The 23,562-nt window shown below is 35.1% G+C and overlaps 1 long non-coding RNA gene across 5 annotated transcripts; it reads left to right on the top strand.

Moving 5' to 3' along the window:
• The first annotated feature begins 797 nt into the window (after nt 1-797).
• On the top strand, nt 798-22,711 carry LOC122029299. 5 transcript variants are annotated; one of them, XR_006125004.1, is made up of 7 exons: nt 798-1,108; nt 2,375-2,526; nt 11,560-11,658; nt 11,733-11,818; nt 17,519-17,839; nt 17,921-18,133; nt 22,462-22,711. It is a non-coding gene; the product is annotated as an uncharacterized LOC122029299 (long non-coding RNA). The 5 variants fall into 5 exon arrangements; XR_006125003.1 differs by lacking the exon at nt 22,462-22,711 and adding an exon at nt 19,911-20,186; XR_006125005.1 differs by lacking the exon at nt 22,462-22,711 and adding an exon at nt 19,464-19,823.
• The last annotated feature ends 851 nt before the right edge of the window (nt 22,712-23,562 follow it).

The following is a 23,562-nucleotide window of genomic DNA, read 5'->3' as shown; positions in this document are numbered from 1 at the left end:
AAATCATATAAGGTCTATGCGGGCTAAGTAAGAAAGGTATCTTGAAGTCGAAATTTTACGTATAAGCCGAGACACTGATTAAACGGTGAGATCTTGAATAGGTGAGACTTTCTGGAAAACAAACAAGAACAGAAAGCAGAGTAAGAAAAAAAAGAGTAAAAAAATTTCTGTATCATCACAATTACTGAATCATTATATTACTGTTGTCATTTACTATAATTTCATAATTCACTACTACTATACTTTTTATTTACTATTTACTATTCATTGTCAGGTCAGGTACAATTACAAAATTGACTCATCTCCTTATCCGACGGCTGAGGATGCCCCGACGGTCCGAATGGTCAGGGCACCAGGGGTCGACCCAAAAGTGGCCAGGATCCCTAGTTGGACGGACTTTAGCAACAGAGTGATCGGCATCGGAGGCGGCGGCCATGGAATCAGAGGTTCAAATTGGATAGGATGAAGAGGAGAAGCCGAAGATGATGGATCATTATCAATTTAATGTAATCAATCATTAATTAATCGTTGCTAATTTAATCAGATATAATCTAATCATCAATTACATTCAATCTAATTGGATCATCAGCCGGCAAGAGCGACATGGGTGGCGACAAGATGATTTGAATTTCTAGGGTTTAACTTTCAGGGAGAACTCGCGAACGATGCCGCCGGAAGGAGCACAATGAAGCGGGAGTCTGTTATGGGTTGGATTAGGATTCCGTTGGTTGCAATCCGATATCCGTCAACCCGCAATATGTTAGGCATCCGATTGCGGATTACCTATTTGAGGCTCCCACACACACTCACTCTGTCACTCCGCCGCCGCTGCTCTCCAAACCCTATTTCCCATTCCGATCTCCCTATTCATCTCATCTCCGTTCTTACAGATCGAGCGACGAGACAAGAGAAACCGTCGGTCCTCTCTTTCGCCCTGCAAATTGCTCCCCTTCCCTTGTCCTCCTCTCCGGACACTCCCACGGGCGACGCTGTAGGAATTGGCCTTCCCTGGCGTACTCCTCACGGCAGATCTGCGCCAGCTCTGGGATTCTGAATCAACGTCATCTGCCAACTTCTGTGTCATCTCCGTCGTCCACCCCGGAGTCAGGTCGCAACGCCTCTAACACCGATCTCTCTTCCTCTCTCGATCTGCGTTTTTTCTAATTCCCCAACGTCTGCCTCATCATCACTGTCGTTTATTCATTTTTTTTGGCTTCTGGATTTTATTTTTCTCTTTCTTCGTGGCACCTTTGGATCCTGTTTTATTGCAGTAATTTATACAATTTGAGAAGGCTTAGTTTCCCGACATTGGCTTGATGATACAGGCTCAAAATCTTTTTCCCAGCAAATAGCAGCAACTTTTTATTATTATTATTATTTTTGGTATGATGCTTAGGCAAATAGTGTGGGGTAAGGAATAAAGTAGGAAGCAAAGAACAATAACATACATCACGAGATGGGCAGGTCTTGTGATAATGAGTTGCTTGTTGTCAGCTTGGATCAAAAGGGGACAAAGAGAGCCTTAGGTGTGAGGTTGTGAGCTTTCTCTACTAACCATTGTGCTAACTTTCCAATTCATAGCACTGAGTTGGAATCAGAAGATCACTGATACAATGAAGGAATTTCTTTTTTGACTTAAAGGAGGCTCTTATGCTGGGTTTTGGAGTCTGGTAGTAGCCCTACTATCCCAATTAGAATTTAACTGCTCCAACATTGAATGACATGAAACAATTATACATGGCAGTACCACATCCATCAGTAGCAGTTGGTAGTTGGTCAGAATGTTTGGAGTTTGTCATCAAGGTCACAATATCATCAGAGGAGTCTATTCTATAAGTGAGACCGCTATTAGCCACATTTCAGAATAGAACAACAATATTTCCTGCATTTTATAACCGATTGTTGTCTGTCAAAGTGAAACTACAGTATCTGTATCGAAAAGAAAGGTTAGATGATGAATTACTTTCCTTGACAAGAGCATTGATATAGTCTTGCTTTATGCTTTACAAGTTGGACAATAGAACTTTTTGATGTACTATTTGGGTTGGAGAGATTCATCCAGCCTTTGCTCATTACATAAAATGTCAATGACTGGTTTTATTGAAGCGACTCAAGGTGGAAAACATGCTCATTAGATTGGGATGAACTTGAAATGGTGGAAGTTTATCAACCTTAACATCCTCTCCGCTCTGATAGAAGAACAACCATGGATCAGTTCACTGTAGTGGCATTAGGTCTTCAATCTTAAATTAACAGTTGGGAAATAAAAACAAAAAACACATGGACCTCAAGTTGTTGCTAATCTATTTTGACTCATGTGTTATGATCTGTGACACTCCTGTTGGAAGCTGAAAGTTAAAGTTGAATTTTGCAGGTAGCAAACTTTATTGTAGAGTGAGATGTTCCAGCTTGGCCAGAGAAATGAAGATAAGTTGAGTATTATTTGGCTTACTCATGGAACTTCTGGAAGAAGAAAAAAACATTATGTTCATTCTGCCTTTGGCATGGGAGGAATTGGAAAAATAAGTAAGTAAAATTTATCTTCTCTTATATCTCAATTACGGTTATTAGTTGTGTTTTTAATATCAGAAATTTCAATTGCGTGCAACTTTATGTTTAGATCACCAACCCTAAATTGAGCTATAAAAAAATTAGGCTTGAATTTTTTTACCATACATTCCCATGCTGAAACAAATACATTGCATCTTTCTTTTTCAATGATTTTCTTTTTGATGATCTCTCGCTGCTTTAATGTTTTTCGATGATTTTCTTTGTCAAGTTAGTGGATGACTAGTAGGAATAAGAATGATTGATCTAAGTACGATGGATTATAGGATAAATTTAGATGTAAAATCATATTTGATTTCGTACTGTAATTTTTTAGGCCAGATAAAGGTCTATTTTGGAACAAAGGGGAGGAAAGGTGGGACGTTCTTATTTTTGGATAATTTTTAATAAGTTTAACTATTAAATGATGCTTATAGGTTGATTTTGTAATAATACAAGTTATTGATAGAGTTTAGGACTATATTTGCTTACCCCTTGATTTTGCTCTAATTTTTTTTATATATTGTAATTACTTTTATTGAAGTTTAAAACAAATCAATTCATGAAGATTAACTAATTCTCATTTTTGCTTTATGCCGTATTATGGGGGAGTTAAAGCTCATTTTTTATACATTATTAATTTGACACTGCTACATCTTGGTTTATTATTAGTGCTTCAAATTATAGCTTTTATGGGTTTACCTTTTGAACATAAAGTTTTATTATTGTATTTACCTGTTAAATTATTTAATTATAAATACTAATTTTAAAATTTCTTTTTCAATTATTTCATAGACAGAAGCTATTTTTTAATTATTGGCCACAATATCTAACATCACCTTATATATATATATATATTTTAAAAAATAAAGTAGAAAGATATAGCAACAAGTTTATCATAGCCATTCTATATATGTTAATTAATTAATTAATTAATTTATTAACTCTCATTTGTTATTTAGGATAAAATTTAAAAAATATCTGGTTAATTAATGATTAATTAAAAATGTTACATAATTAACCACTATAATATAAATTAATTAAAAATCATTAATGATTTGTTATTTATTCATGTGGAGAGTTTTTAAAATATAAGAATTATCAATTAATTATTGTTTAAATTATAACTAACAAGAGTATTGAGGTACTTGAGGTATATTTGTGAATATGGACTGCACTATACAAGATATCCTGTTGTGATCGAAGGATATAACGATGCAAGTTGGATATTTGATATAAAAGACTCTAAGTCTACGAGTGCATATGTCTTCACTCTAGCAGGTGCAACCATTTTCTGGAAATATTCTAAGCAAATCGTAATAGCCAGATTCACGATGGAATCTGAGTTTGTAGCTCTTGACAAATGTGGTGAAGAAGCTGAATGATTACAACAATTCTTAGAAGATATTCCACGATGATCGAAACCTGTGCTGACGATTAGCATACGTTGCGATAGTCAATTAGCAATCGGTCGGGCATAGAGCCATCTGTATAATGATGAGTCTAGACATATACGTCGTAGATATAATACCATTAGATAACTACTCTTAATGGGAATTATTACTGTTGACTATGTGAAGTTAAAAGATAACTTAGCGGATCTGCTAACCAAAGGGTTAAATTGAGAGATAGTTGCAAGTTCCTCACGAGGAATGTGTTTGATGTCGTTGTCAGCGATTAGTGCAGAGGACACCCAACCTATGTTGACTGGAGATCCTAAGAATTAGATTCAAAGGAACAACTAATCTGCATTGACTAGACACATTGTGGGGAATAATTCAATGAAACAGTAACTAGACCAGGGTAAGTCAATGAACTTTTAATGATCAAGAAGAGTATATGACAACTCTTGAGGGATCACCTATGCGAGAAAGAAGTGAGGTCGCTTGGAAAAGAATTGGAGACAATTTTTAAAACTTCTCACAAAACCAGATGTGTTCATGACCAAGAACGAACAGACTTATAAAAGCTGAGTTGTATCAGGGAGAGTCTTGGGTGAGATTTGTTACTGTTTACATAGACGATAGTATAGTTTAATGACATCGTGTTTACTATTAGCTAGTAAGCAATCAAATCTTCACAAGAGAAGGTTCAAAGGGTAAAAACTACTTATCCTATACTTGATTTAACTGCTTAGTGCTATCACATACCCTATCTCTATTCATGTAGAGGATTGTTAAATATGTGAATGGAGAAGAGGCGGAAGAAGAGAGAAGCTCTATTATGAATGAGACTTTAGTCCCACATTGGAAGCTTTAAGGTATGTTGGTTGGTTTACATTGATTCACATGTATTGAGGATGTGAACAAATGCATGGGTAGAGACTTTTTCATGCGTGGGTGCGCAAGGGGGTGGAAATCCAGGGTTCGGATTTCACTGAATCATGTTGACTCGTGTGCGGGCACGACTTGCGCGCGTCGAATGCCGGACTAGTCGAGATAAAATTCACTCAAGTGGAACAATCAACGTTTTGCCATGTAAATCTTTTGCTGCTGTGTAACGGATGCATTAAATTTGAGATTAATGTAGAATCTAAACGTTTGAGTAATAATAAGTGAAACAGTAGACGTTTCATTGCTCGGCTAGTAATGGTCATTAATCGACCATTAACACTGTCGTTGATTTGAGCTCCTATATAAGGAGACTGCGATCACAGGCAGAGAAGACACACGCAAGAAGCAAGCAAAAGCTCCCCGTCTCATTCCCCTCCTCTGTCATGCTACTCTTGCTCGGCAGAGTGCCTTTGATAGCGATTGGGTGCCACTCAGTTCGCTGTGACCATCAGTGCTTGGTAGGGATCACGGTCAAACCGTTGTATCCTGAGAAACAAACGACCCGAGTAAGCCTCGAAGCACAGTCGGAGGTGGGGGCGAATCTGTTTCAAGGAAATTGCGACTCTCGCAGGCTTCGGTCAGCTCGTCTGGTCAGTTTCTCTGCCCTCCGCTTGGCCGACCTGCCCGCTCGGCTGATTCGCCCTCCGCTTGGCCGACCTACCCGCTTGGCTGATTCGCCCTCCGCTTGGCCGATCTGCCCTTTGCGTGGTCGATCTGCTTGCTCGGCCGATCCGCCCTCTGCTTGGCCGATCTACCCTTTGTATGGTCGACCTGCTCGCTTGGCCGATCCACCCTCCGCTGGGTCAAACTGCCCTTTGCGTGGTCGACCTGCTTGCTCGGCCGATCCGCCCTCCTCTTGGCCGACCCGTCCTCTTGGCCATCCGCCCACTTGGCAACACAGATCTGTTGCTTGGTCGATCTGCCCTCTACTTGGTCGACTTGCCCTCTCGGTCGATTCGTTCGCTCGGCAACACAGACTAGCAGCTCAGTCGATCTTCTTGCTTGGCAATTCTTCGGCTCGTAGCAGAAATCAACCCCTGCTGGCAACTTGAGATTATCCGCTCAGGTCATCTCGATTGTAAGTTGAATTTAATTTAGAGCAGTTTAAATTCAGCTAATACCTTGTATATTTCCGATAACAGATTGTTTGTATCTAATAATCTTGAAACAAATTCGATTATGTTGAGATGACCACAGAACGAAATGTTGAGGTGCAACAGACTCAACATGTGCATGCCCCCTCCGCCCTGATTGGAATTGTGCCAATCAACCACGGGGAAAAGTAGAGAAGTTCAGTGGACTGAACTTCAAGAGGTGGTAGCAAAAGATGCTCTTCTACCTGACCACGCTCAACCTGACTCAGTTCTTGACCGAGGATCTTTCTAAGTGTGCTGAGGATGTTGATGCGTAGACCATCAGTACAGTGGAGGTATGGACTCATTCTGAGTTCCTCTGCTGAAACTACATCCTCAACTGCCTTGCCGACTCGCTGTATGTTATGTATAGCATGAAGAGAACGGCTAAGGAGCTGTGAGAGTCCTTGGACAAGAAATACAAGACGGAGGATGCAGGGGCAAAGAAGTTCATCATGGGCCGATTCCTGGACTACAAGATGGTTGACTCCAAGACGGTGATCAGCCAAGTCCATGAGGTTAAGGTGATCTTACACGAGATCTACTCAGAAGGGATGATTCTGAGTGAAACCTTCTAGGTGGCTGCTATCATTGAAAAGCTGCATTCCGGTTGGAAGGACTTTAATAACTACTTGAAGCATAAATGGAAGGAGATGAATGTGGAGGAACTTATTGTTCGACTTCGCATCGAAAAAGACAACAAGAGTTCAGAGAGAAAATTGTTCTGTCAGGCTACTGTGAAAGCTAAAGTGGTTGAGCACGGTCAAAGCTCGAAATGGAAGAATCCTAAGTCTTCCAAGATGGGACCTAGAGGAGGCATCAATAAAAAGTTCTGTGGGAAGTGCTTCAATTGTGACAAAGTGTCATAAATCTTCGGAGTGCAGAAAGCCGAAGAAGAAGCAAGAGGCCAACATGAACGAGGGACTAGAAATGAACGACTTTTGCGTAGTGGTCTCTAAGTTGAACCTGATCGGTTCAAACTCGCGGCAATGGTGGATCGATATTGGAGCCACCAGATATGTCTGTTGCAATAAGGAGTTGCTTCACAACTTTAAAGAAGTCACTGGAGCAACCTCGGACATCTTGGGTCAAGGAAAGGTGGTGCTGAAGATGACCTTGCGTAAGGATTTTACTCTGAACAATGTGCTGTATGTTTTAGAGATTTGGAAGAATCTAGTGTCCAAATCACTGCTAAGCAAGCATGACTTTCGCATTATTTTTGAGTCGGAAAGAGTTGTATTATCCAAAGTGTTTATAGGAAGTGTTATGTATTTGATGGGTTATTTAAGTTTAATGTAATGACGATTAGACCTAAGATAAATAAAACTGAAAGCTCTTCCACTTATATGCTTGAGTCTTCATTTTTGTGACCTGGTAGACTAGAACATGTTAACTACGATGTATTGCATTGATTAATAAACATGAAGAGCATATCTACATTTCATCTTGACCCGAAATACAAGTATAAGATTTGTGTTGAAGCGAAACTGACGTGGTCATCCTTTCAACATATTGAAAGAAGTAACAAACCACTTGGCCTAATCCACACTGATGTATGCGATCTAAAAGGTATGGCAACATGTGGTGGTAATAAATACTTTATCACTTTTGTAGATGATAATATAAAATATTATTATATATATCTTCTCAAAAGTAAAGATGAAATTATAGAGAAATTTATAATATCATTTTGTTTGTATAACCGTGTTCATGTGCACAATCATGTAAGTATTTTTGTTTTGCACTCATGTTTTGTGGCGTTCACTTCCTAGCTTTGTGTATCTATGCTACAATGAATTTGGTGATCAGTTATATGAGCTACAAAATATTAATGTTTCATTTGGAAATTTACATGCTAAACTGAAATCATGTTGGCATTTGCACTAGTTGTCCTGTTGCATTCTCTTCGCTCCTCCAAGTCGGTAGTCATCTGCTTTTACTCTCAAGACCATCTGACACATGCTTCAATAAATTCTTTTTTAGTATTTGGTTTGGTGCCTTTGGTTTCATATTATCCAGTACCAGTTCAAGGCATAGGCCTTACCTAGGACCTCTTATTTTATTGTGGCCCCAAAAACTTTAATATTGTTTAATATTACTTATATTAAATTAACTATTAATTAAATTTTTTACTTACATATTTTATTTTTTTAAACTAGCAAACACTTCTTCTTTCACATTGATATATATATTTTTTAATCCAACTGATTCTTACTTTTTCGCATTGATTTCTTTAAAAATACACCCTTTTAAAAATACACCCTTCTCCCTAGTAGTTGCCATTGATCTCATGTTCTTTTACTCCCTTGTGGTAATTAATCTCACCCGTTCTCTCTTTTGTCGATGATGTTGTTGCACTCTTTCTATTCTCGTCAGTCTCACTGGTGATTTGATCTCTTAAAGGATTTCATTCTCCTTTCTGGTAAGTGATCTTTCTTCCTTACCCTTTCTTTCTCTTTTATAGAAGTAGAAAGTAGGAGTTCCTCATCCATTCAACACAAAACAACACACATCTTCCTTGATAGCAATAGGAAGCAAGGATTCTTCTTCCGAATTTTAAGTGAGTTTATTTTCACGATCAAGTCCTAGATTCTTGTGTTGATCGATCGAGTTATAAGTGTGTTTGCTCTCACCATTAAATCCCAGACTCTTGTGTCGAGCGATCGAGTTATAAGTCTCAGACTCTCGTGTCGAGTGGTCTAGTTATATGTGATCATGCCTAAGTTTCAGATTCGTAGGCTGTTCAACCACGTTATAAAGACACTCATCCACGCGCTTAAATATTGGACACTTATAACGCGGAAGGATTAGTGGTTCCTTAGGGGTCTCTCGCGCCTTTAAACCATGGGCTTGTATGTTGAAAGCTTTTCAAACGCTTAGGGTGATATGTTCCTGAGTGGATGTTCAGTTAGGCATCACTCGAATAAACTTGATAAGTAAAATGATGCAAGTCCAAGGAAAGGAAAGGACATGGTAAAATGCTAGGAGTTACAAACGTTGAAGATATAAAAGCAGAAGAAAATATATACAATCGAACACCGCAAGTCATTAAATTTTTACAGAGCCACAGAAAATGTCAAAAGAAACATCAAGCAAAGTTAGGAAAAGCGTCCTCCGAAATATTTTTCAAGATCTTCCAGCGCTGGATAAAATTTTTAGGAATATTAGCTATCAGAGAGCCTCCCTCCCTCAGCTATTTGATGGTCCTCTTTGCTCCATAGCTGAACATTTTAAAAGTTCGATCGATGAGTATTTGATTGAAGTCCTTCGAGTGTAGATGCTCCACCCTAAAAGCGTATAGTCGATTGGGCTCTCCTTCTTTGTAGCTAGCGAACTCGACTTTCGAGGCCTCTAGCTCGTCCTTTAAAGCCTCTAGCTCGGCTTCTTTTTAATCAAAGTCCTGTTGTTTCTGTTTAAGCTAAAGGTCCTTACCAATTTGCTCAACCATTCGGCTGATATGTTTCCACCGCTTCTTCTAGCTTCTTGGCAAGAGCCCGATCCTCCTTGTTCTTGAGGTCTAGGCCATCTATGACTCATAAGTTTTCGAGTGTTGGCTGATTAGAGGCGTGACATGAAAGTTTATACTTATTTCTGGAGCCTTTCAAGCTGGACAACTTGGTCATGACTTTTATCCTTTTCCACTATGAGGGCCTGCTCGATCTCTTATAGTAGCTCTGATTGGCTTTCTAGTTCTCTTTTTAGTTGGGCTACTTTAGCTGGTTGCCGCTCAGCTGAGCTCTGAGACTTGGTCCAAATATGTACAGTATACCCTCAGTTAGTAACTTATGAATGTGGTATTTTAGATTGGACAGTTGATCAGAGGCCGTTAGGTAGATTGGCTCCCATCGGTACTTGCCCAACTCGGGAGAGTACTCGAGAGAGTTGGACAATTCCATTTGTCAATCGGTTGGAAGGTCACTAGAGATATCGGTTAGTGATAGAAGTAGTGAGATTTTTAACATTTATTAGACGAGAGCATTTTATCGAAAAATACCACACTCACTTGGACTTGGAAGATGAAAACGTTCAGCTCAGATTTCTTCGGGTAATAAAAATACTGGTAGATCTGACGGTGTAATTGGACTCGATACAGACGGAATAATATGATGACCTCGCACAGTAATCTAATGGAATTAAGTGCTAATTGTGGCAAGGAGATATGAAAATAAGAATAAACTTCCGAGAAAAAGGGTGCAAGGGAAAACGGAGGCCGATGAGGAATTAGTCCTTGAAAAAAGTGATATACCAACCGGGGCAAGATGGGGCCGGTCGTGGTCAGAGGGGATGACGAGGCGATGGTCAGGTGGAATGCGGTAGGTGGAACGCATCTGGTCCACATCGCCATTGAAGTCAGAACCGGTGGACGTGTATCAGAGCCCATGGATCGCGATAGGAGTGGAAGCTATAGGAAAGAGGAGAAAGATGAATGGTGGGAGGAAAGAAAATGAAATTACGAAAAGAGCAAAGGGTTCGAACAATCATCGGTGGTAGCAAACAGGAAGCAATGAAGAAGATGGAGAGAAAAACAAAAGAATAGATAGCTACTCACAATTGTTCAATCAAAGGAATGGAGAAAAGAGGTTTAATCTCGATTGTTGAATTTAAATTGCCAGCAGTCACATCGAGTTTGAACAATCGCTGTCATTAGGGCTGTAAATGAACCAAGCGTTCGTCAACAAGTTTGGTGTTCGGCTTGGTAAGAGCTTATTTATGTTCGTTTAATATACATAAAACTAATTAAACAAATAAGCTTGAACAATTCATTAAGCTAAACAAACAAGCTTCCACTTTTTAGATTGGAGAAAAATGTCGACAAATCATATGAATGATGCATGGAAACTTATTACTATAAGTTTACAAGTGTTTAGCTTTCATTTTAAATTTAAAGCATGAATATATTTCATTTTATGTTTATAGGTACGTTTCTATATCCCCAATCATCATAGAATAGTTATAATGCAAATCATGGGGGTCGCATGGAGACGGTGGGGGACTGAAGTGAAAGTTACATCTTATGATTCAAATACTCCACTAGAAGAGCTTGTTGCAATACAATCCATTTCTCATGAATTGACACCTCAAACTTGGGAAGTTTTATGTAACTATTTGAAGTCTGCTGAGATATAACTAGTATGAATTATTTTTGACATATATTTATAAATGTTATAATTTCATTATAAATTTTTGTGCTAGAAAACTTAAAAAATCAATAGAGAAAATGTAAAAAAAAGAAAGGGACTCATGTGCAAGGATTTACTAATATTCCGTCATTAGAATATAAATTTGTAACAATCAAAATTATTTCTTTTCTTCCCTATAGTTAGTTTCTCACTGTTCATTTATTGTTTTACACTTTAATGCTCTTATCCTTGAAGTTTCAAGATTTTATGAGATTCCAAATATTGATTACATGCAATGTAATGTATGTTAGTTAGCTTTTGATGGAATGTGTAAATTAGCAATATAAGTTGTTGCACATATAAAATAATTTATACTATTAATATTTGATGTTAAATGTGAATTTCTTATCTTGTTAGTCTCAACAGAATGGTAGAAAATCAAGTCGTATTGAAATACAACAATTGAGTCGTAGAAGTAGAAAGAAAGGAGGTGTTGCTATTGACGATGAGACAATACGAATTGAGGTAATAATATTTTACTTTTTAAGTTAACTTTTAAATATTTTTTTTATTATATTAACAATTTATTTTTTTGTTAGAATTCACTTAAAGAGGTTGTAGATCGTCTCCTCCAAGATAAACCTGAAGGAACACAACCGTTGGAAGTCCATGAGGAGGCATATCGGTAACAATTTACTTTAATTTCATTTCATTTTTGTAAAAGCTATTACATATGGTTCGACTTTAATTATATTCTTTATATAGTGAAGTTTTTGGATTTGAGCATTCTGGTCGAGTACGATGTTTAGGAGCTAGTGCGCTGCCTAGTTAAGTGTTCCTAGAGCAATATAAACGCAGCTCAATGTATTGGTAAGATTATCACTCTAATTCAGATTTGATTGACAAATTTAAGAAAATGAGAGAAAATTTAAGATATGGAGTTGTGAGAAGCACAACGACAAACGGAAATAGAGCATATGAAAAAACAAATGCAAGAAAATGATCAACTCCAAAATTTTGCATGAGTAATGCAAGTATGATGTTGAGAAGTGTTGGGAACTCTCGTGGACCCGAATTATTACCGGCACAAGTAATTATATTTTTCACTAAAAAAATAATTATTTAAAATTATTTGTATAGTTAAGTACGTTAATAGTAAATTTATCTATTTTTGTAGATGGTAACACTACAACAAAAATAGTTTTTCGTAGCTTATTATTAACATCACACATTAAAAGCATGCTGTTAATAGTATTATTAATGGCATGTATGTTGATGCGCGCCGTTAATAGTATAAACTTGAATAAGAAAATAATTTATGTCTAAGTATTAACGGCGCATATTAAAAGCATGCTGTTAATACTATAAATATTTAGTAACGATAATAGCGTACAAGAATAGACATGCTGCGAATACTTTTATCAAAATTATAATAGAACAAGTAATAATATTCTTTAGTTTGGAAATAATAAAGAAAATGTAATAATAAAATAAAATTATGTTAAACAAAATTAAATAAAAAAACATGATTAAAATAGAACGTAACTTGAGATTAGGTTAGAAATAATAAAGAAAAAGTAATAATAAAATAAAGTTATGTTAAGCAAAATTAAATTAAAAAAATACATGATGAAACTAAAATGCAACTTGGTTAAAAAAATCAAGTAAGAAAAATTAAAGTTAATTAAAACAAAAAAAACCAAGATCTTGTTAAATAAAAAAAAATGGTTAAATTAAAGAACGCATAGGTTAAACCATCGCCCGAAGCTTTCGTCGCCCGAAGCCCTCGTCGCCCGAAGCCATTGCTACAACAGCTCCTTGCCTCTCCGCAATAGCTCTCTGCCTCTCTTCACTACCGTCGTCGTTGCCGGACTCCTCTCTACCTCTCGGTACTCACCGCCACCAATCGTAGGAATCCTCTTCGCACTCGTCGTCGTCTGCTACAAGACTTCCTTCCATCTCTTCGTATCATAGGATCACAACAAGAGTAAGCAAGCCCTTTGTTAACCACTCCACACTCTATATCAAGCCAAAAGCTCAAAGCCAAAGGTAATCCTAATCTGTAAATCCCTAAACTTAGTTGGGTGACACTGCTCGACTCTTTCAGTTTTATGAACTGTGTTTGGCTTTGATTGTTGTATACTTATAAAGTATGAGCACTTAAATGCTCAGTTTAGAAATGATTTTTGCAAGCCGTTGCGCCATGCTCTGTTTTTGCTTCTGCTTATAGGAAATGCGAATGGAGTTGGATGGCTTTGTGGTATATTCATAGGCAAAGGATACATATATAACGGTGGCCACTTCTCAATTCTAAGTTATATAGTCAACATCTTTTTTATATTTTTCACATCAGATGTAATTAATTAGTTTTACATTAGATTGTGGTCAATGATTATTAATTGGATTGTTGCAAAATATTATGATGTAGGAATCAATTTTTTATGTTTAGGTTTTTTATTTATTATGTGATGTTTTCTTATACATATATTTTGATAAAATCTCATAATTATTTCATATAATTGAAAAAGATTTATTCACGAGATGGATAAGGAATGGATGCATCTGCCTTCAAGGCTCATACTCGAGTATGAAGAAGGGGTAAAAAAATTTATGGCACAAGTTAGGAACTATGCAAAAACACATGAAGTAATCTTATGTCCTTGCAAGCGTTGTAAAAATAAAAAGTATATGAAATTTGACCAAGTGTACGACCACTTAATTATTAAGGGGTTTGATCCTACTTACACTGGGTCTTTCATGGTGAAACTTATAACTCACAATCTCAAGATGAAGGTAGTGCATAAGGAGTTTAAAAAGAGGATGAATGTAGAGAGGCATATCATTTATATAAGGATGTTTTTATGCCAGAAGAAAAGGTTGGACACACTATGTCTGAGGCAAAAGATGATGAGTTTGATGATTTATTAAAAGATGCAGAAACACCTCTCTTTCCTGGTTGTACAGCTTATACAAAGTTGTCGGCAGTCGTCATACTATATAATTACAAGTCTACTAATGGTCACACAGATAATAATTTCAATGCGCTCCTTAATATTTTAGGTGACATGCTTCCAAAAAACATCACACTTTCAAAAACTGTTTACACAATGAGAAAATTATTAAAATCATTTGATTTATGATACGAGAAAATTCATGCTTGCCTAAATGATTGTTGTCTATTTAGAAAAGAGATTAAAGATTTGGACTCATGTTCGAAGTGTGGTTCCTCAAGATGGAAGATAGATAAAGTCACCGTCAAAGTTTGTAAAGGAGTTTCTGAGAAGGTCCTACGATATTTTCCAATGATACCAAGATTGAAAAGGATGTTTAAATCAAAAGAAAAGGCTGAAGAATTGATTTGACACTCAAACCACAAAAGTCAAGATCATATGATACGTCATCCAGTTGATTCAGTGACTTGGCATAATTGATCACAAGTGGCCAGATTTTGCATCAGATCTTAGAAATCTCCGCATTGATTTTGCGGCAGATGGATTCAATCCTTTTGGTGATCTTAGTTCCAGATATAGTTGTTGGCTAGTTATTTTGGTCAATTATAACCTTCCTCCATTGATGCGCATGATAAAGGAAAATCTTATGCTGACATTACTGATTTCAAGTCCAAAGCAACTGGGAAATGATATAGATGTATACTTGGAACCCCTTGTGGAGGATTTAAAGGAGTTGTGGGACACAGGTGTTGAGGCATATGATGCATTTAGCAAGTCAATATTCAACCTGAAGGTTATTTTGATGTGAACAATCAATGATTTTCCAGCTTATGAAAATCTAGCTGGATGTGCCACAAAAGGAAAATTTGGTTGCCCAATATGTGGTGAAGACACATGTTCTATGTGGCTTAAGTATAGTAGAAAGTTTGCATATTTAGGCTATAGGAGATTTCTTTCTCTTAATCATCTATTTCGTCAGAAAAAAAATGATTTAATAGGGAAAAGGAGAGTAAAGGGAAACCTAGACTTTTGAATGGGTTAGAAATTATCAATGCATTGAACGATATTGAAAATGACTGGAGTAAAAAGAAAAAGGATGAGACTGTCAACACTTTGAGGAAAAAGAGGAAGAAACAAGAGAGTTCAAAAGAGGTACAAAAATCAGTTGAAAGGTGGATGAAAAAGTCAATTTTTTTTTCAATTTGTCATATTGGAGTGTAAGTTATTTTTTACTCTATTAATTAGATTTTACAATTTGTTATTTTTTGTTCCTAAATTATGTTCTAATATTCTGAACTAACACTATAAATCATGTTGATGTTTACCTTTAGGCCTCTTGCTACATCATAACTTAGATGTGATGCATGTTGAAAAAAATGTCTGCGAGAATATTATAGGTACATTGTTAAATTTGAAGATAAAATCCAAAGATGGTGTGAATACTCGCAAAGATTTGGTACACTTAAAAATTAGATAAGAATTACATCCTCAAAAAAAGGAGAAAGTAAATATCATTTGCCCGTTGCACCGTACACATTGTCTAGAAAAGAAATGGATATGTTTTGCTCTAGGTTGAAGAAAATAAAGTTACTCGATGAATATAGTTCAAATATTGGTAACTGTGTTTTTGTAGAAGAGTGTAAATTTATTGGGCTGAAATCTCATGATTGTCATATTCTAATGCAACAATTACTATTAGTAGCATTGAGAAATCTTTTACCGAAAGGTCCACGTAATGTTATATTTCTGTTGGGTGCATTTTACAATGAATTATGTCAAAGAGTATTAGACCGGAAGTGTTTAGAACAACTCGATGAGAATATTGTTGAAATTTTGTGCATGTTAGAAAGGTATTTTCCATCTGTTTTTTTTACCATCTCGGTTCAGTTGACAATTCATTTAACAAGAGAGGTTCGTTTGTGTAGACCAATCCAATTTCGTTGGATGTATCCATTTGAAAGGTAATAAATAATAATTATTCTTTTTGATAATTTTAATATTATAAAATGATTTAGATTTTATTAAAACACTTCTTTCATTTGAATTTTGCTTTGTGATTTAGATTTATGAAAATACTAAAAGGGTATGGGAAGAACCGGGCAAGATCAGAAGGATGCATAGCTGAGTGTTATCTCGCAGAAGAACGAATGATATTTTCTGGTGCTTATATAAAAAAGGCTTATAGTATTGGTGTTCGTTCTAATAGGAACAATAATTTAGAAGATGGATTATTAGGTCGCCCAATTTCTAAAGGGAAGAAAAGATTTTTGAGGACCACGTGTTGCAAGTTGCACGTCGATATATATTATTCAATAGTGCAGAAGTTGAACCTTACTTACAGTGAGTGTAGTTAATTTCATATTGTTAGTTTTGATCTATTGTATGCCTTATGTATTTTAACATCTCCCTTCAATGATTGTAAATAGGATGCTCATTGACGAGCTTAAACAAATAAATCATCGTTTCTCAAATAATGAAACATTGTTACAAAAGAAATATATGGAAACATTTGTCGAATGGTTATCAAAACAGGTTTCTGTTAACTCTTCAGGTCGAATTCAATGGCTAGCACATGGTCCTAGAAAGCACGTTACATCTTATACAAGATATATTGTAAATGGATATTGGTTCCACACAATTGATGTTGGAAGGTCGACACAAGATAGTGGTGTTTCATTTGAAGCCGATACTATTTATCAATCTAATGCTAATGACAAGCCACATACAATAGGAAGATTATATTATGGGGTTATTCGAGATATTATTTTGCTAGATTACTATTCTTTTAAAGTGCCTGTTTTTAGATATGATTGGGTCAATCTTGGAACTGGTATCAAAATTGAAGATGATTTTACACTGGTCAACTTACATCAAGGACTAAAAACTTTTGAAAGTGATCCTTTCATTTTAGCATCACAAGCAAAGCAAGTATTCTATTCTAAGGATAATGATGAATCAAATTGGTATGTGTTGTTAAAAGCGCTGTCTCGAGGTATTTATAACATGAATGTGCTTGAAGAAGATGCTTATACGTCATCAACACCTCTTGATGTGTCCCAACTTGAGATTAACATTACTGAGAAAGAACCGTACTCAACGAATGAGTGTGAGGGAATTGATGTGATTGAGACATGATGGACATTTTCAACTATATATTTATAGTTATTTATTTTGATTGATACATGTTCTTATCAATAATTGCATAACTCTTTATTTGTGTTTCAATATATTTGTCTGCTTATTTATTTTCAGCAATGCATCATGTCATATTACATGTTTGATCTGGTCATTACATAACTTTCAAAAGATGAGTAAAATGATTAAAAAACGTGGCAAAGGATATGTAGTTGAAATTCAGGTGATATTGTATTCTATTTTAAATCTTGATTTATTTTACTAAAGACATTTCAATATCTCTTTTTGCTATTTTACAGGAAAATATAACTAATAAGTTATCGAGAATGGACTCTAACAATTCACTCAATTCATCATAAGATTTACATGATAAAGAACCAATTGCTGATGAGAAAATTGATAAGAAAAAAGGACGAGGTGCGTCAAAGTTGAAAATGGTTAGTGGCCAAGACAAGTGCAAAGAGCTGGAGCGTAATGAGTTTGGACAGCCGATTGGAGATAATTCAGTGAAGTACGCTTCTTTCCTAGGTTGCATGATAAAGGAATTTGTGCCATATACATTAGATGGATAGAATGCTATTGATGAAGCAGTGAAGGATAAGATGTGGAGTTGTCTGCAGGTAATATATTTAGTTATTTACTTTTTTATTTTCATTTTTATAACAAAATGTAAACATATTTTCGTGTTATTAAATGTACAGATGACTTGTAAAGTTAAGGATTGGGAAAAGAAATCAATTTTTCAAAAGTTTGCTAAATTGTGGCGCGATAGAAAATTCAAGTTGTAAATACTTATACAAGAAGCTAATACAAGTCAAGTGGTTTCACGAGATCTCAATTTGTTGAAGCCTGAATTTATAGAGCAAAATCAGTAGAACTTGTTTATACAGAGGATATTATCATCTACCTTTCAAGTAAGTATTTATTCACTTAGACCATGAGTTGGATGGGAATGTACTGAATTTAATCTAATGCAATGGTTGGGTAAGAGAAGATTACTAAGTTTTAATATGTTGGAGAGTTTGATTATGCGATTTTGACTAATCTTAAGAAAAGAGTGCAAGATTTAGATCAATGAGGGAAAAACAAGACCACATTCACACAGAGTCGGAGGGATTATGTTCGTTTGACTCACATTATGGTAATTATTTTTAATTTATTATAATTTAAGTAATAATTAATGATATATGTATTTTTTAAGTTATGCTGTAATGATTATATATATATTTTTATATTTAAGGAAAAGACAAGTTCGATAGATACAAAAATTATGAAATCACAAGTTTGGATTGAAGGTTGTAAGAAAAAAAATGGAATGCCCAATACTCAAGCCATTGGAGAGAAAATGTTAAACATGTTTATTCATTTTAGATTTTTTTGACATTTTATGCTACTGATATGATTTTTCATAAACTTTTATACTTCATTTATACTCTTATCAATGTCTCCAAAGACTTTTATCATGTGAAGCTAACATATTCCATTATTAGCCACAAAACCCAGTGAGAGGGGCAAAACTGTAGTAGGATGGACATGTGGCAATAGAATATCAGCTGACTTGTTCTGTGGTGCAACTGATTCAGATGTCAGTAGACTAATGTTTACATTAAATCCAAATAACTATAACCACTAGTTTCTTGGGGCTTGGTTACATCATGTTGTGACAGTATCATACATAGGTTGAGGCTTGATGACCCTAGGTAGAAGCCAGTTATTAACTTGAGAATCCGGCAATAAACTTCCCTGCCAGTTAGGTGAATGTTGATCACCAACAAAATCATGATGTTCGGAAAATTCACCCAGCATGTCATATCTGGAAATTCTAGTTTTCTAGAAGGATAGTTCAGCAACTTGTGCACTTGCCTTCAAATTACGTTCAAGCATATTAAAATCTGAATTTGGAGTCATTAAAGACCATAATCCAGGTGAATAGCCATGTTTGGCCTCTCGATCCAAGAATGCTAACGAAACCATACAATACACAACTCTAACTGTTCTGCTTTGCATCATGATTATATTTGCAAGTATTGCTAAAGTGATTTCAAGCGAAGATTCCATATTTGCTGCTTGGCCAGGAAAGTCAACAGATTGAACATCGAAAAAATTTTCACTGTAAAACTGATATTCACTTTTAAGCACTCTCGTTGCACTTGAATTCAGATCTTTAACAGGTTTATCCTTAGAACTGTGGTGTAAATTCAAAGACTGATGACTAAATTCAGTTTTCTGCATTGTATTTCTAAGATTTCCACCATTAGAGTCATCATTATGGAAGCATGCATGCAGAGGACAGATGGAAGGAGTTTCAAATGAAGCAAGGAGTTTCCTTTGGAGAACAGATGGAAGTATGCATGCAGATTTAGAGTCATAATTATGCACAGAACTTCCTGACAATAGATTATATTTCTTTGAACGAATAACAGAGGCCCCCATAGAAGAATTTATTAAGGAAGTTGGATTTGGCTTTTCATTGGATAAATCAACTATTAAAGGAAATTTTACAACCCATAGTAAATATGACCCTCAACATAGAGACATATGCTGGGTATTTCTTTATTCTACTTCAGAATTTTCACATGAGTTGATTTTTTTATTATATGTTGATTTCATTTACATGCATTATATGTTGATGTTCCGTATAGTCATCTATTATTTTAATGATAATATAATGAAATTTTTTTTTTGTTGTAGAAAAAAATATTAGAATGTCCACCCGAATTTCAAAACACAACTAATATTGCTGATGATGCAATTAGCATTGTGTTTGGTAAAGAAGCTCGGGGTAGAGTGCGTGGAATGGGCTTTGGAGTAATACCATTGAAAGTTGGAGTTTCTGTGCAACAAAATGGAACCGTTCAACAACTTAAAACTATAATACAAAATGTTTAATAACAAATGCAAGAAATGAGGCAACAAAATCAACTAGAAATGCAAGAAATGAGGTCTATGTTTTTACAAAGTATGAGACAACAAAATCATCCAGGTTAGTAAGTAAACAATATATATAAAATAAGTTTGATATGTACACTTAAATGCTTTTGAATTATCATGATGACATTGCTTGACACGATTTGGTTGTAAAATTAGATTGCTAGTGGTGACATTTGTAGTGGTATTGAGAATGAATTTGGTAGCAATAGCGATATTAATATTGGTGCCAAAAAAAGTGATGATTTTGGTTATGTTTTTCAAGTAATTATCATAAAATTATGTATTTTTGAATCACAAAATTGTTACAAAAATATAAATAATTGAATTAATAATTTTGTATTGTTTATTTATAGTCAAATTTGAGAAAGGTGAGTCGTGGAGATATCTGTGTTAATACTAAATGTAAGTTGTTTCATTGGTCTAGTGATAAATTAGTTATTGCAGAAGGTTGAATTGCATCCACAGATCCAAACACAAAAGTGCATCACGTTATTTTTGGTGGATCATGTTGAAAAGTTTGGGTTGATAAAATTTTGGTGGAAAAGGTGGACCTAATTCGACCAAATAATGAAATGTAGTTTCTTGATGATGCAATAAAAAATACGATTGTATGGTTATCGAAATTTATAGTATTGTGTGATTGATACATAATATACTAATTTGTGTGGATTGTAAGTTTAATTGTTGTTATGTAATAACTAGTTTGATAGAGATTTCGGATTTTGTTTAAGATCTTTAATTTTTTTTTGTTATAATGAAAGACTATGACTTTTGTTAATTTTGTGGATTTATTTGCATTAAGTTTGTTTTAAAATTTTGGTTTATTATTTTCTTCAAATTAATATTTTTTTAATATAATTAAGACTATCAACAGCGTACATTTATAAGCTGTAGATTATTATCCTTAGTGTATAAAAATATTTTTTGCGGCGTACTTTGTGCGGTGCGGATAATGTTATTCGCAGTTATCTGCAGCGCGCAAAGCACGCCGTGGAAAGTATTATTCATGGCGTGCAAAGCACGTCGTGGAAAGTATTATTTATGACGTGCAAAACACGCCGTGGACAATATTATCCGTAGCGTGTAAAGCACACCGCGTGAATAATATTATTCACGATGTGCAAAACACGCCGTGGATAATATTATCCGTAGCGCGTAAAGCACGTCGCGAATAATATTATCCGCAACGCGCAAAGTATCACTGTCAATAATTTAGGACTTTTAACATCTTTTAATTGTGTAGCGCGCAATGCGCGCTGTAGAAAGCGAATTTGCGCGCTGCGAAAAATTATTTTTGTTGTAGTGTAACTATGTTTGCAAGTTTTATGTAGCAACAAGTTTCATCAATTGTAAAAAAAAAAATAGGTGTAGATCCTTCTCATGAATCAGATAATACTTAGAGGTTAATTTTTTAATTACAAATGTTTTTATTAGAGTATTTCTGATTTTTTTTATTTTTGTAAATTGGTGTTTAAAATAAGTTAATTCATAATTCTATGTATATGACTTGTTTTATATTATTTTTGCACACTTGTTCTTCTGAAATTTACATTTAAATAATTCTATTGATATAAATTGATTGGTTTAGTGGTTTGTAAATGAGTTGAAAGTAATTAGTAGTTTGTAATTCTTCATGAAAAGAATATACATATGAAGAGCAAGTTAAACTTGTCATAAATTTTCTGAAATGAAACTTGATTTGTGATATTTTAAAGTATTTTAGTATTTTCACATTAGGTTTGTGATTTCTTAAATGTTCTGAAATACATTCCCATAGCATTTGCATATGCTCACTTTTTCATTTGCAATTGCATAAAGTTTTTGATCTTCATTTGGTGAAACACATTAGCTATAAAGAAGTAATTTTCTTTATACTTAATTTAATGTAAGTACTTGTTAAAAACTTAACACTTTATGTTGTACACGAGTAGTTTGTTTTGCCTAAAGTCTTAACATTGCTTGCTAAAAATGTAACACTGTTTGCTTTATATGATGCATGGAAAGCTAAACACTTTGAGTTGGTAGCAAATAAAATTGTAAATCAAAATTAAGATCAAAATAAAATATGTTTAATGCATGTTGATAATTTTTTTAATTAAAGTTGGACTTAGGACATCCATATCAATTCTAATTAGGCACAAGTTGTTAAATTCAAAATACAATTCGTTTCTTGATTCATACAAATTCATGCAATTTTTCATCTCTCACATTGAATTCAACCTTTTTAATTTGGTACAAATTTTTGTTAAATATTTTTTTTATTATGTATTGAAATATGTTGATAAAATATAATTTGGTTGTTCTATTGAAGGTTGCTATTGAAGATTGGAGTAAATGTTTTTTGTCGCTTGAAGCAAATGCCTTTTGTCATTTGGAACACATGCCTTTTGTCATTTTAAGCATGTCTTTTGATACTTTTTTTGTGGAGAAAAATTGTTATTGAAAACTTGTGTATATTTTGGAGATTGAAAAAAGTATTGTGTTAGTGTTATAAGGTGGAGTTAATGTTTTGTGTTATAAATAATTTGAAATGAATTATAAATATTGTGTTGATTTGGTAATCCAATTTATATTTACGTATTATGAAAATAAATTAGGTTTGTGAAATGAAGTATAAATATTGTCAATTGATTTAATTTGAGCATTCAGTTTGGAACATGTACAATAGGAAATAGGATCTTTTTTAAAATTGGCAATTCAATAATAGGAGCGGTTTAAACCGCTCCTATAACTAGACTTTTCGAAGCGGTTAAAACCGCTTCTAAAGATCAATTTTCTGAGTTGGAAAAATTTATAGAGTCAGTCATGATTGCTTCTAAAAAGTATTCATTTATATCGGTTATTAACCACTTCTATAGGTATACATCAGAATCAGTTATTAACTACTTCTATATATATCCATTAGAATCGGCTCCAAGTCATGAACCACCGGTTAGCTTTACCGTTTTAGTTGGCTTTAGCATTGCCAACATTTGCAACAGTTTTTATCTGGTGCAATAGGTATAGCAGCGGGTGAAAATCGTTGCTATAGGTGGCTATAAATCGCTTTTAAAACCCTTTTTTTTTTTGTAGTGAGGAACCTGCGACCGACGATGCGATGGCGGGTGGAACCTCAACAAAAGGGATAATGGATAGAACGGTTGGAGAAGATGCAATTGGAGAGTTGCCTAGTTGGGATGTGATTTCTTCTCAGATTGGATTGATGGAGGGATGAGCGGACAAAGTATGCTAGGATGAAGCTGTCAGGGTTTCCTCCCGGATTGGTGTAAGGCGAGGCGAAGACACTCTGAGTGGAGACGCTCGCCCCTCAGAAATTTGTGTATGAAGGACGAGTCGATGTCTCTTGTGCCTCCTCTTCAAGGGCACCTTGGCTTCAGAAGATGGAGAATCTTCGGAGGTCGGGAGAGAGTCG

This window comes from Zingiber officinale, chromosome 10B (assembly GCF_018446385.1).
Source record: "Zingiber officinale cultivar Zhangliang chromosome 10B, Zo_v1.1, whole genome shotgun sequence".
NCBI lineage: Eukaryota > Viridiplantae > Streptophyta > Magnoliopsida > Zingiberales > Zingiberaceae > Zingiber > Zingiber officinale.
This window is presented reverse-complemented; position numbering and strand designations above follow the sequence as displayed.